General features: G+C 38.9%; 1 long non-coding RNA gene across 1 annotated transcript; it reads left to right on the top strand.

Moving 5' to 3' along the window:
- The first annotated feature begins 11,776 nt into the window (after positions 1-11,776).
- Positions 11,777-15,403, top strand: LOC122984307. Its single transcript, XR_006403856.1, has 3 exons — positions 11,777-12,293; positions 12,693-12,782; positions 14,840-15,403. It is a non-coding gene; the product is annotated as an uncharacterized LOC122984307 (long non-coding RNA).
- The last annotated feature ends 2,675 nt before the right edge of the window (positions 15,404-18,078 follow it).

Raw genomic sequence — 18,078 nt, 5'->3', positions numbered from 1 at the left:
ACACAGGGTCTGATTACAACTGAACATAGGTGAGTGAAACAAGACAAAGGTGAAACACATGAGGCAATCAACAAAGGCAGGAAAACACAGGAAGTAAAGGTAACAAGACACAAGGGGAAAACATTTCAAAATAAAACAGGAACTGAAGTAATCAGACAACAGGTGACACAACACACGGGCAGACTGGGAGCTGATAAACTGGGGAAGACTCTAGGAGCAGGGCTGGGCTAACAAGGGTGATGCAGGGCAAGTGAGAGGAGGAGGAGCACATGAACACAGGAGGAGTTAAGGACCACACAAGGGAAACACGGAGAAAACCAAATCCAGGCAACATAAGTGCAACACAGAAAATCCAAGAGAGCAAAAACACAGAAAGTCCATTCAGGATGTGACAGCTTTTGACTTTCAGGGAGCATTTTCACATATGTTCACTTCAAATTTTGGACCTTTGATCATGTTTAACACCTGACATCATAACAGTATAAAAATAACAGAAAATAACAAAAAGTATGATATGTTCCCTTTAATACAAGCCCAATTCAATCATTGAAGAATACAGGATGTCCAAGATTTAAGGGAAATATGGTCTTAATTTTGTGAAACAGCAGCATCCACAGTGCCACCGGCATGAGCCAGAGGTTACCAGTCATCCGCACAGTGGTATCATTTGTCTCAGTTAATTTGACAATGACTTACTGTTGCTTAAAAATGTTACACAGAACATCATTAACCTGCCACAGTCTGCAGGGAGAAAAAACACTCTGTCCAATAAATCTGTATATTTATGTAGTACTTGATTAATTTATTTTACATCCATTTGCTGATGTTAATGTCACATTGTCATATCGACTAAATCAATCTGTCAGTTTTTTAGGCTTTGGCAATAAGGACTTTAATGCTTTTAAGCTACTAAAGCACAGTTAAAACATATAGTAAGGAAGATACAAACAGAAAGAGAACTAGACTGCAAATTATGTGTGTGAGTGTGTGTGTGTGTGTGTTGAGCCTACAGGACAGGCAGGCCTATTAGTGCTGATCCAGTGTCACCCAGTGGGCTGTGCAGACTGTGATTATTCAGATGAGAGTGTTTGTTAAGGCAGCTCACTGATCAGATGTGTCAGTTGCTGTGACTGCAACACTGATAATAGACTCTCTGTGTTGCTTTTGCAGTTTACTCGCTGTAGACACCAAAAATCTGGCTGAAAAACAGAAAGTGCTGCATTGTTTCAGCGGGTATTTACATGTTTTCTTCTTCACACATACTATAATATAATACAATATGACTGTTGTTGTTTTTTTTTGTTTTTTACAGGAAACAACATTTTGATTCTGTCTCCAAATATTACAACACCTCGGGAATGACTATGAACGTTTGGTACAACGATTACTTGTTTCACTCCGTACACTGTGTGATAGTGGAAGACAACAGTGGCAGCATCTGAGATACGTCACGACAGAAACAGCAGTGTCTATTTGGAAAACTTCTATGACATGTTCTGTTACGTTGACCAGTAGGAGCACAGAGGGCTTTCATGCATGCAGAAGATGGACAAGAGTGGTGTCAGTCCCTGGTATCTTACCAATCACCAATATATTGAAAAGGCAAGCTCTGATTCCTCAGGGTCCAACCTGTATGTGTAAAGAAAGAACTGCTGACTCTTTGACAACCTAACCTCACACATTATGTAGTCTGATCTTAGCATGAGGAGCACTGATCATCATCATTATCATCATTATTATTCAGGTATCAAGACTTGTTGATATATAAGGGTCATCATTTTGGGTTTTTACAGATTTTCCACTCACAAATACACAGAATTTCAAAATAAAGCACCCAGATTTTATGTCCCTGTTCGGCCAAAGGTTGATCTGTTTCTACCTCCAAGAAATGCCAGTTGACAGTAGACAGTAGCATTAACGGATGAGAGCAACTGAAGATGAATAGAATATGTTAAAATGATGCTTTTTTGATAATTTGATTTTTTTAATGTTTAAAATGTTATGATAAATGCCAATAATGTTCCCAAGTTCTGTATAAACACAGAAAATATTCAGTTGCATACTTACATATGGACACACACACACACGATCTATAGTCAATAAATATCCTACGAGAACATACACAATGCAAGCAATGCATTAATACATACAGTTTGCACACACACATGCACACACACACACAATGGCTGATTTGTTGTAACTTATCAAGGGTCACAGTGGGAAGCTGGAGTATTATTTCCATTTCGTTCAGTCTGGGTTCGTCTACAGCAGGTGGGCTGCAGACGAGTCTGATTCTAATAAGAAGCATATGACTGCTGTCAGCTCCAATCACATCATTTACAGAGCACACACACACACACACACACACAATCTGATGATGCTAGTATAGCATTTGCACATACACAACACCTCTTTACACACACAAAACAAGTCTTCACACGGATACAAAATATTCAAGCAAATGTTCACGCATGTAAAACATGCGGAGACACTTTGTGACCTATAGATTACTGCCTACACCATTTAAAGGAATACGCCACAGAAAATCCCCTGTAGGTTTGAAAGATGACTCTGAAAAGTTGAAAAGTTTGCTCCTTCCTGAAGCACGAGAGCTGTCATCTTAGATTCACAGCAATGAAATTCCAACAGTGATACAAAAAAATATCAAAACACAGAAACAGTCATATAGAGTGTGAGGAGGCCTGACAATAGTGGTTGGGAAGGTGGTAGGAGGCAGACTCAGACTCTTGTTGCATGAGTAAAAACTGATTTAGCACAGTGTACCGAAAAACAAACAAAAAGGTGTCTCAAAAATGAAATTAACTCAAGCGAAATCAAAGTTAACTAGCTTAACTCAGGATAAAGCAAACTAAGGCATGAAACTAAGGCTACACTATCATCCTCTAATTTCTGCTCCCCCCTAAACCAACATTTCTCCCTTTAAATAGGCCCTCCAATCTATCAGGCAGAACCATATGTATTGCAGGGGTGTCATTTCCCTTATGCCACCTGGCATATAACAATGCTATGTGTATCAGTCAACATTGTTTACATAAAACACATCCACAGCATTAAACCTCAACCTGAGCCAAAAAAAGTACAAACCATATCGATACTAAACCAAACATTTAATGAAATAACATAAATCCCCCTATACTTGGTCTAACCCAGTGACATCACTGATGACAGTGTATAAATAGAGGAAGTAGTGTGGTGCCTCCTCTTTTTGTTTGTGGAGCACATGGTGGGAATGGTGAGTAACAAAGAAAATGATTAACTTATGAAATGTATCCAATAAACAATAACTAAACTTAACAATACTTGTCTGTGTTTTACTTTAACCAAAAATGTTGCTGGTATGTGAACTGTAACCAAACATAATGCAAACCACAAACAAACCCAGGATAGTATGTGTCTGCAAGTTGCAGATTGATCACGGACATATGGCTGAACAAACAATTAACAAGCATGGTTAAATTCTTAAGCTATGTGGCATTGATGGCGAAAGTAGGTGTGTTCTCACCCACTTTGTCATATACAGTATTTTTTACTGTATTTTTACTTTTGTGACTAACATAAGCAACTGCAGTTGCAACAGATGCAAACAGCTAACCCTGGAAGCAAAGCTGCTGAAAGTATATGGATGGACAGAACATTATGCTGCAAGGATTGTTTCTCATTTATGTTTGAGGTTCATTGTTAGAATCCATTGTAACTGGTTTTAAAATCACATTTCAAACCTTGACACTCAAAAGATAGATTTCCAGAAGAGTAGTCCTTCAACACTCTAATCTATAGCTAGCAGGAGGGAAGAAAACACATCTCCATTTGTTAACACACACACATATTCACTCACTTATACACAAACACACACATATACAGTATGTGATATAGGGTGACTGGAAATAGCAGCAGATTTTCAGCTCAGTAAATGAGGCATTGTGTCGGGCTGTCATATCTGTAGCAACACTGCGGAGTATAGGAGACATGCAGAGAGCCACTCAGTCAGTGTCGGAGCTGTACTTTTTTACTTCTTCTGCAGCACAAGTTTCTTGTTAAGGTTGTCATCCCAGCAGCTCTAAATCTGTTAAAATCCAGTTGTGTCACTTTACATAAAGATAAAAGTAAGTGAGGCATCTTATGACATTCCCAAAACTTTTTTTGTTTTCTGACAGCAGTGTTATATTTTGAATATATTTTTGTGTAGGAGATCTTGGTAAATACGCTGCTGCATATACAGCAGCTGTCATGGTGTTATGTGGAGTGTCACGGTGTTCAGTGACACAAACCTCACTGCTGCAGCATTTTAGTGCACTATTAGTGTTATATTATTTCTCTAACCAGAAGGAGAGTTAAAGGTAAAATTAATTTTCACCTTCTAGTTGGTTGAGCAATCAATACATGAATAAAACCGTACAATATGGACAAAAGTATCCACAAACAAGTCAGAGCACATCAGCTGGACATGTTTGTCTTTTAAACTGGTGAAATCAACAGTCAGCATTTGCTAAAAATGAGATGGCTGCTGATCTGAATGTTTTAATGTCTGAGTATAATTATCTGTCTGTCTGCTGATCAGATTGATTCAAAGCATAACCATTATTACGAAAAAAAAAGTATAACATAATTCAATCAATCTTTGAGCCCTCCAAGTCAAAACACCGCTAAAGTTACAGTAAAGTCTCAAGTCATCGTTAAAGTCAAGTTTAAAGTCATCAGATTCAAGACTCGAGCCTCTGAAAACACTCTAAAGTCATGGTAATAGATGTAATATATATGAAAATGTAAAATATATGAAAATGAATGCAGTTTGAAGGAGAGAGAGGTAGATGATTATGTTATGAGCTTGTCCAGTTTGTTGCTTGCTGCCTTCGAAACAAGACAAATGGGTGAAAAATGGACAGTGTAGTTTCTGGCAATTATCAGTTGTCTTAATAGTACAACATGAGGCAGCATATCTCTGAATTATTACCCATTTATAACTGCTTCAGTCACAGAGGAGACATGAAGATGAAAAATGAGACAAGTGAGATTTTTTGTTTACTAGATGTTTTTATCCACAGGAGCTCCACATATTAAGACATGTTTATAGCATGTGAGCTCCCACTGAGTGTGTGTCTCACACCGTATATCAGCTCTGGACCAATGAGGACGGCTTAGAAATGTGATAATTGACTAGGCTTTGCTCTCATAAGCAAAAAAGATGAAAATTTTCATTGTTTTGGGAACTCCCTGAGATGCTCTCCAGGCCCGCAGAGTGTCGTAGAGCCATATTTTGGGAACAACTGGGGTTGATAGTTTGGGAAACAGCAAGCTCAGCTCCCCATTATAAACTCCACCTGAGTGCTGAATCCACTAAATAAAATCCCCATATTAACAAATCCAGGACAGCGGTCCCAATACTACGTGTTATGTAACACTGTCCTGGTTTCTCTGCTGTTCAATAGTAGAGATGTGGGGCAGATAAATGCAGGAGCACGAAAAAACTGTACATCATAACATCCAGAAACTTTTTCCTGAAGGACAGCGTCAAAGACAAATTAGCCTGCAGAGGAAGGTCAGGGAACGCCTCTTCCCATTAGAGCTATAATTTATTCTTTGAATGTGCAGGAACAAAATAAGATACATGTGCCCGTCATGCGCAACTGAGTTGTCACTTAACTAATCAAGTCACAAGCTCTGGTCTGTTCTGGTCTGCTCGCTTTCTTATTTATAATTGCAGACTGGAGCAAAAAATGCTTTCCGTCCTGTTTGAGGGACAATCTGTCTGTCTTAAAGAGACATTATGAAGCATTAAAAGGATATTATAAGCTTATGGTATGTGGATTATGATTGTTCTAATTGTTGCTGAACTCTCTATCTGCTATACCTGCCGGACAGCTGGCAGAACATGCAACATTTTGGTGCACATTTCTTAAATCAGATTGGGGTTTTCTTAGTTTTCTCTGTTTAATTATTTTACACTTACAAAGACAATTGGAAGAAAAACATGAACTGAGCACTGAATTTTTCTTATAAATGCAGTTTTTAAGATTTACACAACTTAAAGGGGATCTATCATGTTTTTTTGTGTGATTTTATGTTATTTCTATGTTGTTATAATGTTCCAAAACCTGAGGTGAATGTATGTAAAAATATTCCCTGCAAGTCAAAAGTCAGGGCTTCAGCTGCTCTGATCACTCTGTTTGCAAAGTTGCCTCTACTTCCTCTTCCTGATGACATCAGATTGTTCGCACATGCCCACAAATGGCCACCTGTTCTGTAGCCTTTGTTGCTAAAGTTGTTCCATGTGTTGTTCATGGTGTCCATTCATGTATTTCAGATCAGAGTCGGGCTCAAACATGTACGGATGTGTTGAAGAAATGAAGAATGAGAAAAAAATAGTGAAACCCTACTAGTCTTGTTTATTTCATGGGTTTTTGACGTTGCTTCCTGAGCAGCCAGGAGATGGCTGTGGCGCAGCTTCCTGAAGCTGGCCAATCAGAACAGAGTGGGTTCCTTGGGTTTGGGAGCTTAAAGAGAGATAAATAATGAGTTTTTGAACTGTAAATCATGCAAAGATATTCCAAAAGGACCCCAGAATATAAATATAGACTTGGAAATGTCCTTTTTAACAATGTAACCTAAAATTGTTGAATATTGAATGTCTCCTGTTCTTAAAGATGAGATTCATTAAAATCTCAAAACCCTTTTTCACCATTTCTCTTTGTAAGCTCAGGTTTGATGGTCTGCCTCGTCCACCTGTAGACTTAACATTGGCTTATTCTTATTTATAAGGCTGTTCTTGGACTGCTTCCTTCCTACCTACGGATCTACATCCTACAAAAAAGTATTGGAAGTTATTGTCTTCACTCCCTATTACCTCAGCTTGGAATCAGTTGCAAAATTACCTGAATCTTCGGGAGCTGGTCTCATTGGACGCATTTAATGTCTAAAAGACTTGGAAGCCGGCACATCTGACTGTAGGTATTTTGAATTTAAATGATATTTTATAATTCTGTAATTGTTCTTTGTTTTCATTTTTAAATTGTTTCATGTTTGTTTGATGTCTGCAACTGTGTTATTTGTGCTGCTGACTGTCTTTTACTCCTGGTTAAATAAAGGTTAGATAAAAAATGAAATGAAATAAAAGTAAAGACTGTAGTAGGCCTGTGAATTTCCAAAGTGCTGTGACATGAATCTTTGAGTTACAAAGCATTTCATTGACAAGAACAGGAGTCTAATAAAGGATAGGATAATAAAGGTGAAAAATGTAGTTGAAACACAAATCTGTCGGTCCTTCATGGCACATGGTTGGATAACAAAAGTCTAAAATTGATAGCAATGTCTCTCCGTGACAAATCATTTACCATCCAGCTCCAACAGCACCTTTGATCCAGGCTGTTTGATAATGATTTGTGGGCTCCCCCCGGCCAGTAGGCGTATTGTTTAACAAGTGGCATTTGGCATCCAGAACGACCTGTACATTGATGGAGTGGTCTTGTTTTTGGCTGAGCAAATGGAAATGGATCTGGGGGAGGAAACCTTGACGTGTCATCTGCTGCTGTGGTGACATTTGGAAACCAGCAACTGCAGGAAAATGACTGTTAATTTGTATCAGAGGGGCAGCAGTGTAAATAAAATGAAGACTGTGGGTTTCTAGAAGCATTTATAGATAACTTATAGAAGCACTTTGAATCTGTAGGAAGCACATGACTGCCGTTATCTTTTGTCTGACTTTAAAATATTTCTCTGGCTAAAAAACTGATTTTACGACAGAATATATGGAGGGTCAAAGGTTGGACTGGTGTGTTTCTCTTCTTGATAACTCGTCGACCACTCATCCGTGTCTACAAATAGAAATCTGTATCATCTTGTAAAAGTACACTCTACTCAGATTAGCGACAACATTTGGAAGTGAAACAACAAAAATGTTCATGTTTAAAACGTGCCACACTTAAAATGGACCGAATACTTTAATTTAATCATTTTATCCCTTGAAAAGTAGTTACAGCATTTTTAAAAACAGTTTTGCAAAAGCAAATGTCTCCTTAATTAAACTATATAGTTTACTTTTCTTGAACGTGGCTTCATCATTTACTTTCATAACGATTTTATGTATTGATTTATTGGCATCAGTGCAGGTACCTATTTTATTAATCAGATTATATACAGACAGGCTGTTTCTTAGTCACTGTCATTATAAAATTATAACAACACAATTATACAAACCAATGAACCAAACCAAATTTATTCCCAGAGAATATAGAGAATGCGGGTATATGAATGTCTCCACTATGCTAGTTAGCCAGCTACTATGACACAGATGTCTGCAATTTGAGAAGAATTCTCAAAAATTCTTTATGTAGCTTATATTAGCACAGCAGTTTTTAGTCTGTGTAAAGCCAAAAATTTGAGCCAAGAATAAAAGAAGATGTTGCCAACAATACAGGTGGCTTTCCAAAAATGTTAGAAATGTTCAAAAATTGGTGTGAAAGCTACTGAAGTAAGATACAAAGTGATCAATCCCACATTTTAATCCTGGTGAGGATGAAAATTAGTGCATAACCTGTACTGTATTTCCAAATATCAGAAGAAGAATAAAAAGATGAGTTTCACAGACAGTCAAGTACGAACCTCTGCCCCACGTCTCTAATAATTTTACACAGTACTTTGAGGTTTACAGATATTACATGGAAACAGAAAAGTCTGAGTTTAGGTTCACATAATACAGGCTCAGGAAGTGAACAGGAAGTGACTACGCAGAACCATATCTAGGATTTCAGATTAAAAGGTGGGTGGGTAGTTGGATGTTAAGTTGAATTAAACCCATGACACCTCTAGAGGGCTCAACAGAAAGTGCCGACATTAGAACCGCCCACCTCCACATCAGCTCTCATTAGACTGAGAAAAAGCTAAGTGGGCACGTCTTGGTGTATTGTGTTAATCTCTGTCAGGACCCCTCTCATCACTGACACACTGATTAAATGCTCTACTGGAGACAAGGACGTGTTTCTTCTGTGGCCAGCAGGTCTGTGGACTCTTTTCATGTTATGTGATGCCAGTTATAAGAGTAAAATCCCTGAGTGGAAATATCAGGGATTCAATTCAGGCACAAAGTGCAAAGACAGTTAATACACTTTGTCTTCACGTAGAGCATCATGATGAAGACTCATTAGATTATCTAGTGCTGACTATGCAAGGGCATTTGACTTAAAGTAAGTTACTTGCCTTGTCCTTCTTAGAAAATTCAACCTGATTTGGGGTTGCGTTTGGCTAGATACAAGGGACATGTCTGTTACAGGACCTCCAGTATGATTTGACACTTATTTTAAGCTCTGTAGTGTCAAGACACTTGCATTAGGATATATTTTCTATTTAGTACTAAACACAAAGTCATTATTTTTGCTGGTATTTGGCTGTAAACCAAAGTATTGAAATTTTGACCTGATGATGGTATGAGGTGAAAAGTCAGAGAATCACTAAAGTCATTGGGATTCATCCTCTGGAGATTGTGAATATCTGTACCAAATTTTGTCGCAATCCATTCATTATATGTTGAGATACAGTATTTTGACCTGCTGGTGACACTGGAGGAAAAGTCTGAGGATCACAAAAGTAATTGATATTCATCCTCTGGAGACCAGGAGTATCTGTACCAAATTTTATGGCAATCCAATAGTTGATGATGTGTCAGTTTGGACCAAAGTGACTGGACAGGTAACTGGACTCAGACTCGCTGCAGCCACATTTGCTTGTTTCAAGCAAAAGAAAGCTCATATCCAAAATGTTTTCACTTAAATTCAACACGGCATTTTCGCAGTGGTGTACATGTACAGCACCAATCAAACCATAACGTTATTTGTCCCTCAAAATGTTTTAGATATTTGACATTTCAGGAACAATTTCTTGTGTAAATATTGTGTATAAAATGAAAGTTCAGATGTCAGTGTGATGAATACAGAAAGGAAGAAATGCTTTACTGAGTTCTGCACATATTATACACGAGTGTGGATGGAGAGCATGAGCTGAGAGATGTAAAAATAGGTAGACATAGGTATATATACGTCGAGACCCCCCCTCACACACACACACACACAAACTGCTAGCTCTTACGGAGTCTGTCGACTCTTCAGTAAATGATGTTCCTCATAAATAAGAAAATCATTGGCTCCTATAAATCTGCACATAAAGTGGGTTTTATAGAAGTGTGAACCACTGCAGGGAGACTGCAGTCTCACACACACACACACACACACACACAGACTCATTAACCTGCACACAAACACACAGACTAGCACTGACTGGCACACAAACAAAGCACACGGTGATTTCCCCCCACAAGCACAAACTCACTCACACACACACATAAACACCATTGGGTCTCTGTCTATTTCCATTTGTTTAGATTCATTATGTTCACACCCTGCAGCATTTATTTACTTTGCATTGAAAGTGCATCAAATAAAAATGTATAATTTATTGTTAGTTATTATATAAAACGTTTGAAGGAAATTCTCTGCAGTCCCTGTGAGTCCTGCGGTTAGTGAGTCGGTGTTGCTGCTGCTGCTGCTGCTGCATCTTAGAGCATCAGTTTTTTTTCCTTTGTGAAATATATGATTGCATCTCTCCCCTCTCTCTGTCTTAGGGCGCCGTTACACCGGTATTAATACAAAGGAAATTTCCGACTGAGATAAATTGATTTAGATGGAATCACAATCAATGGATTCGCTCACGGAGTAGCAAAGCTAATTTGCGCTGTGCTTTGTGCAGAATTTAACTAACTGACACACAAGTTTGCATCAATCGCAAACCCTCTTGACAGTGCTGACCTTTGAGGGAATGTTAGAGAACTGGAGTCCAAAATGTAGGAAGCAATTATATTAGCTGTGTCACTTCATCATATTCTACAGTATATAACTCTGTTATGCTGGAGTAAATGTATGGTTTGTAGTCAGTCGTGCATGTTCTTTTGATGAATCAACTTGCTATCCAGTTAGTCTCCAAGCCTCCAGCAAGTTAATTTTCTTATGTGACTGGACACTCAGGGATCTAAAGCTATAATAAGATATAACAAATGTAAGAATATAAAAAGAACACGGACTGAACCACAACTGTCTCAGATACTGAGCAAATTATACTTTTCATATGTATTATTTATGTTATTTGTGACAGCACTCTGAAAATCCGACTGTCTTGCTGTCTATGTGAGGACGTCTACTCTGCTTTGGTTTGGTCCAGTCACATTCAGTGTCCTGTCATCTCCATGACAACAATGGGTTGATTCGGCCATCGGGCTCATTGAGAGCTGACAGCAGTTTCGCCAGCAGTTAGCTAGCAGCCTGGATTTCAAATGTGAATCAATTTAAAATGGCACGTATTTGGCAGGTCGGTTGTTCCTGCATCTTGGAGAAGTTGCCACAGTTCTTCTGTGGATTTTGGCGTCTCTGCTGCTTCTGTCTCTTCATGTTAATCCCAGACTGACTCCATGATGTTGAGATCAGGGCTCTGTGTGGGCCAAACCATCTGTTGTAGGACTCCTTGTTGTTGTTGCTGAAAATACTATAGTTCTTCATGACTTTATAGATGTATGTTTGGGGTCATTGTTATGCTGCAGAATACATTTGGGACAGATCAGACGCCTCCCTGATGGTGTTGCATTATGGATAAGACTCTAAACATTTAAAGTTCCCAACAATTTTGCACAGTACTGTATATATATGTACATATATTTGAGATACAGCAACAGATAAAATAATTAACACAGAGACACAACACATTACTAAAAACACTTTTATCTTTTAATTAAGATTTTTTAACATAGCAAACATATTGACCTTAGCTAACACATTGTCACTGTCCTGTGAAAGACATTCTGTATATCTCCAAAACCTTTCATGAGCTAACAAAACCAGCTCTGCTTTCAGTTTTGTGCCGATGCATTTAACAAATAATCAGAGCTGAGGCTGATCACAAAGCTGAGCTCAAAGTCAAGTACTGCACTCACAAAATATTCAATTTTGGCATAAAAAAATGAATTTATCCTAAATCTGTTATGAGCTTTAGTTGTACTTTGTCAGTTTGATCTTTTGTTTGTACCGTCCTTTTAATGTGTTATGTTTGTTTGTTGTATATCTGTCTTGGTATTGTCCTTGTTTATTTACCTTCAGAAGTAGGAGATCTCATCTTCATGGAGTCCATGGAGTTATAATGGGACTAAGATTGTCTCAGCCTGAAGATGCTTTTAGGAAATGGGGCTTTGGTCTGCAACCATACTCTGAAGACCTACCTTACTGGTAACACTCACCAAGAAAGTAAGAATATCAGTCATACACGTTTGAGTAAACTAAAAGCTATCAGGTTTTGCTAATTTAACTTGTTATAATATGGATAAAAAACAGCTGCTTTTGAACAGGATGAAAGAAAAGGTATGAGATTGGAAGCATAATTACTTTTTTTTTTTTTTTATTATTGGGCAAAAACCTGAACAAAATCAAACACTATGTCTGCCTAACATAGTTTCACCTGAGAAAATTCAGACAAATCTAATATTTGGACTGAAATGTCTTACAGAGGCTGTAGCAACAGTGCCTCATTAAAAGAAGTATAAAGAACAAAGGATGGGTCACCTTTGCAGCTACGTGTGACTACAACACATTGGTTACTGGCTAAATGATGGAAAAACTTGTACTGAAACATGTTTATAATAACAGGTGTTAGATGCTGAGTGCTGAAGGAACATCCTGAGTTGAGATGAGAGGATCTGCAGGGAGCAGGATGACTACAGCATCACGACAGGACACGTGAGGGAAAAGAGGGATTTTTATTCAACAGCTCAGATTGTTCATCACACTGAGCTGCTGGAGCATCTGCACAGAAACATTTAGACATGCACAGCACCAATTCCTGCTGACTCACAGCATGCAGTAAGATGGGCCGGGGAGGGGGCTTCTCAGCTAATCAACTTTATAGTGATAGTCTAACTTCTACAATCTGACTTTGTTTTGTGTTTGTTTGTGTTTCTGAAGCATGGACACACTGCATAACAAGGCTAACGTTAGCTACATAGGGTAGAGTATTTAGCTTTTTTTGTACGGGAAAATCACTAGATATGGCTCTCAAGCTATATTCTGTATATTTACATAAACAATGAGTCTTCCTCATGAGTTGGCGTCTCTGCCAAATGTGCATTTAGAGGGAAGAACTGGTGACACTCACCTACAACAGCGGGATGTAATCCTTTAATGCAGGTGTGAGGATAGTCGAGACAAGCAGCCCCCACCAGCCAATCAGGCAGAAGTTGAGTCGGGCACCCTCTCAGGCAGCCCAAGACACCAACAGACATGAAAAGTTTCTTATTTTCTATTTTCCAATTTTCCATTTTTCTATCCAACATTCCAAAAATAGAAAATTAAAAAACAAACTACTCCAAAATCTAATAATACATTGATCTCATGGATGAAAAAGACAATTTCAGAAAATTTAATTTTATCTCAAATGTTCTGTTTTTCATTTTTTTATATGGAAAACTGAACTGATAAGTGTTACATGGACCCTAATGCCATAGCAGACCAGATCAGATTCAGCTGCAGTGTACTTGCTCTTCGTAGCTCATTTGAGATTTGATCTGAGAGACAAATGTGCTCGAGTGACAGAACACATAATTTTTTAAAAACTGTATTCAATTGTCTTGTATAATTCATTGTATTTTTCAACTGGTGTTCTCCTGAGTCATTAAATCCCTCCCAGTTAGCTGAGGAGCTGGGCTGCTGCAGATCATTGGGTTTGAGAGTGTCATTTCCTCCTACTATGAAATATGCTTTTAGTATTTAGGTCAGTGCTACCTCCATCTCACTACCAAAACAAAACTCTTCATCGCTTTACCTGGCTTCTATTCTTCACATACAATAATGCATATTGAAGCGCACGAGCCGCAACGCACATACTGTACTGTATATGGAAATACACACATAAATGCACAGAAACACACATGGAGCACAGTGTGTTCTGTCCTCCATCCTCTGTCAGCCGAGCAGCTGCAGAAACAAAACGCTCTTTCCCCTCCTACTCTTCCTCTTTTCCTCCTCGCTCTCTTTTCCTCTCTCTTGTACGCCATCTCATCGCTTCTCCTTCTGTCTCCCTCTGTCCTCCTCCTGTCCTTCCTTTCTTCCTCTCTCCCGCCTGTCAGCTGAGCAGAAATGTGAAGCAGCGATCGACACCCACGCTCTCAGCCTTTTTTATTGCTTTGTAGAGTGGAGGGAAAGAGAAAAAGAGAGAGAGAGCGACAGAGATAATAAATGGAGAGTGAGAGAGGATGAGAGGGAAGAAGAGCACAAATATCGCCAGTGGGCACTAATTACATGGACGAGATTTGACAGCCGACACAAACCAACATCCACAAATGGAAGATAGATAGATTTATAGATAGGTAGATAGATATGCATGGCTGCAACTGCAGATTATTTCCATCATCCATTGATCAGCTCATCATTTTCTTAAATAAACTGCTTAATTGTTATGTCTAAAAAATGTCAGAAAATAGTGAAATATGCCAATCAAAATCCCCTCAAGACTATGGTTATGTCTTCAAATGTTGTTCTGTCAAACCAACAGTCAACAACCCAAAGATATTCTGTTTGCAGTGATATAAAGCAAAGAAAAGCACATTTAAGAAGCTGGCGCTACATGAAAAAGCATGAAAATATTTGTTAAGCTCCAAAATTATTCTCCACTTTATACTTTATGAAGATTTTGTTAAGTGATCTATTTCTACTGTGTCTCCATGATAAGACAAAAAAGACTGTTTTGAGTAAAAATTCATTCTAAAGTCTTTTCTGTATGAAATTCCTTCTCCGGATAGATTTCCTCGCTGAGCAATGACGGAGGGATCAGTTGACTATGGCTGAACACAACAAGGAAGAACTTGACTGGCCTGCACAGAGCCCTGACCTCAACCCTATCCACAATACCTAATTGGGATAAACTGCAGCTCCGACTGTGAGCCAGACCTCATCACCCAACATCAGTGTTGGATCTCACTAATGGCCTTGTGGCTGAATGGGAGCAAATCCCTTGGCCAGGATCCAACATCTGCTGGAGAGCCTGGAACCAGAAGAGTGGAGGCTGTTATCGCAGTGGACACATGTGGATGTGGTGCTCATGTGTCCACATACTTTTGGCCTGGTAGTCTAGATAGTTGGATGTATAGGTAGGAGAATGTTGCAGGAATATGCAACTCCACCACCACCAGAGTCTGGACTGTCCTATTACCTGTCTTCATAAGGGTCTACACTATATGAAGATGCTTCACATTGATGGAGTCTAATCACCAACAATCCTTCTCTCTTTCTAATCTCATTAAATATCGTTAGCCACTTCCAATTGATCTCTCCTCATTGAACTTTTAAGCAGTATTGTGGATTTAGATTTTAATTTTTTTTGGCCACTTAGAGTACAAACTGTAAACACAACATAGACGCATTGCACATTTTAAAGTTGATATAGTGAACGTATTACCATAAACTTGCCTATTTTACTATCCAGAAGACATGGAGCAACATAAGCATTCATTTTGACAAATGTAAGTCCAATATTCACTCTCTTTTAGCTCTTTTTTTTGCTCTCCACCAACTCCTGAGGGAAATATGTGGCTCTTTAGCTGCTAAACGCTCCACTATGTTCACCAGCTAGTCTACAGCTAACTGTGTCTGTCTACTGTTTGGTGCTGAGCAGGTAGTGTACAATTTTATAGTTTTTTCAAAGCTGAAAACATTTCAGGTAAATGTTTGCTGCTGCTGCTATAAACAGTGATGATGACAGTGGTGAGACTGAAACCAAATCAGTGAGATGAAAGATGCTGAAATGCTCTGTAGGGGAACTGGTCAAGTGTAGTAGGGTGATAATTTCCTGTGGCTTTGTCACCATGCAGACAGTTGGTAAATTCTACAGATCTAAAATCTACAGAGCTGCCAAGCTGTCATGTAAATCTTCTGTTCTATGTTCAAGCAGTTGAGGGAGCTGCATTATACTGATACTGATGCTCTGAAAGGAGAGCAAAGTGTCCTTCATTGTAGCATATGTAACATCCACAGGGAGCAAAACATATATATATATATATATATATATATATATATATATATATATATATATATACACTATATGCACTCATCCTTACTGGAAATCTAGTCTGCAAAATAGGTCAAGTGGCTTATATAGCATCGTTGAAAGGACAGAGAGAGGTCCAGAGGGACATGGAGAGATACTGTGTGTTGTATGTTTTCACAGTATTTCTGTGTTAAGATAAAGCTTCAGCTAAAGGATGTAACACGAGTCAGAGAGAGACAGAAATGTATGTACCAAAGACAACGTGTACGGCTGCAAACGACGAGAGAGAGACAGAGACAGAGACCGGCCTGACCCTGACCTTCCCGTTGGGATGTCTAACCAGGGACAGCATCACCCTTATGAATCCAGCGTTACTAAAAGGTTGACAGGCTTTCAGTGTGTAAAAAAAAAAACAACAAACACCACAGTGTTCAATGTGGCTGCTACCATAGATGCAGCAGCCATACAGTGTCCAGTGACCGGAAAATTCTACAAGTAAACAAACGGCAGCTGAGTTGTTTGTGGTTTAGGAAATTGTGACAATGTATCAGTAAATGTTAAAGAAGTACAGTAAAACTATATGACATGAAAACTTCAACAACGGATCAATTATTTACACAAAAAAACATGTCATGTCTTCTTTAAGTAAATCTTTAAGGGGCTCCAAACCTCTTCTCTTGTCTTCATTTGACTGTCCTTTATTGTTGCCCTAAAACATTTACTATCTTTACTGTTTATGATTATTGGAAACTGCAGACTTGTGTCTTGGTGTGTTTCCTGTGTCTATTAATTGAGTGAAATTGAACCCTGCAGCCAATGATGACCACAAGAACTCTTAGAATTTGAAAGCTGTTGCAACTAAGCTGCAAGTAAACTTGACATGTTAAATTTGACAGGCTACTTTATGCACAATTATGACAGATGTTACAGTTCACCAATCCCTGCTAAGAAAAGGCTCAATGCTGTAAAGGAGCACAGGACATTGTGCATCCAAAGTATGACTTGAAAAAAAAGATATGGGAGGATTACAAATAAGAGAGTGACAGAAACAGAGATGACCTAAATGTTCTAACATCTCCTGCAAGGATGTTATAGAAGATGCGTGAATTAAAGACAAGACCAACCACATTTACATGTGAGACATTTCAGAGAATGAGGAGGATTGTCAGAATGGCGCACTGGTGAACTCATCTGTGAAGAGATTCATGTGTCCCCTGACAGATTACAGGCTTCAGTGACCCATGCTAACACTTGAGGTTGAGTGGTAGGAATCTGGCTACGTTCTCTTAACAAATCAAGTGTGAGCGAAGGATAATCTCTGCTGTCACTAGTGCTCTCATCAAGAGTGATTCCTGATTCACAACCGGATTACATGTCAGTGTTTCCTCAAGGACTCTTTGAACATGGCCGTGTATCTGTTGATTGACTCATTGGCTGCTGCAAAGGTCAGAGTGCTGCTTCATGCCTGAAACACATGGAGACAAATGGAGAAAAGTGCTGGCCAGGAGGAGGCAGGAGAACCAAGCACAGCAGAGACAGGAAGCTCTAAAAGGCCATTCCCTGAGTCTCCAACGCAACCTTATTTTGGACTTTTTTGGCCCAGATGGTCTCGACCTGAACAAAGCTGGAGTTTGGATGCTATCTGCCAATTTATCATATGGAATCACAGAAGCCTCTCAGAAGCCATGCCACCCTGCATCTCGTGACTGGAAATGACCAGTCTGTCAGAGACTGATGTTCTTCGGGTCCCAGTCCCTATTTGTTTGGTTCCACATCTAATACTGGCAACTTTTCTATCGAGCTCAGACCAGACACAGACATTTTCAACATCCCTGTGATAATCACTTATAGATGCCCTGTGAGATTGCAGTCAAACAATCTGGCGTGTGTCCCAAGAACCTCATTACTGTTAATGTTCAGCCTAAAAATCGCCTGAAGCCAGCTCTTTCAGCTCTATAATCAACTACTTCTGGGTCTTCTGTAGCACTCATCACT

Source organism: Thunnus albacares, chromosome 6, assembly GCF_914725855.1.
Source record: "Thunnus albacares chromosome 6, fThuAlb1.1, whole genome shotgun sequence".
Lineage (NCBI taxonomy): Eukaryota > Metazoa > Chordata > Actinopteri > Scombriformes > Scombridae > Thunnus > Thunnus albacares.
This window is presented reverse-complemented; position numbering and strand designations above follow the sequence as displayed.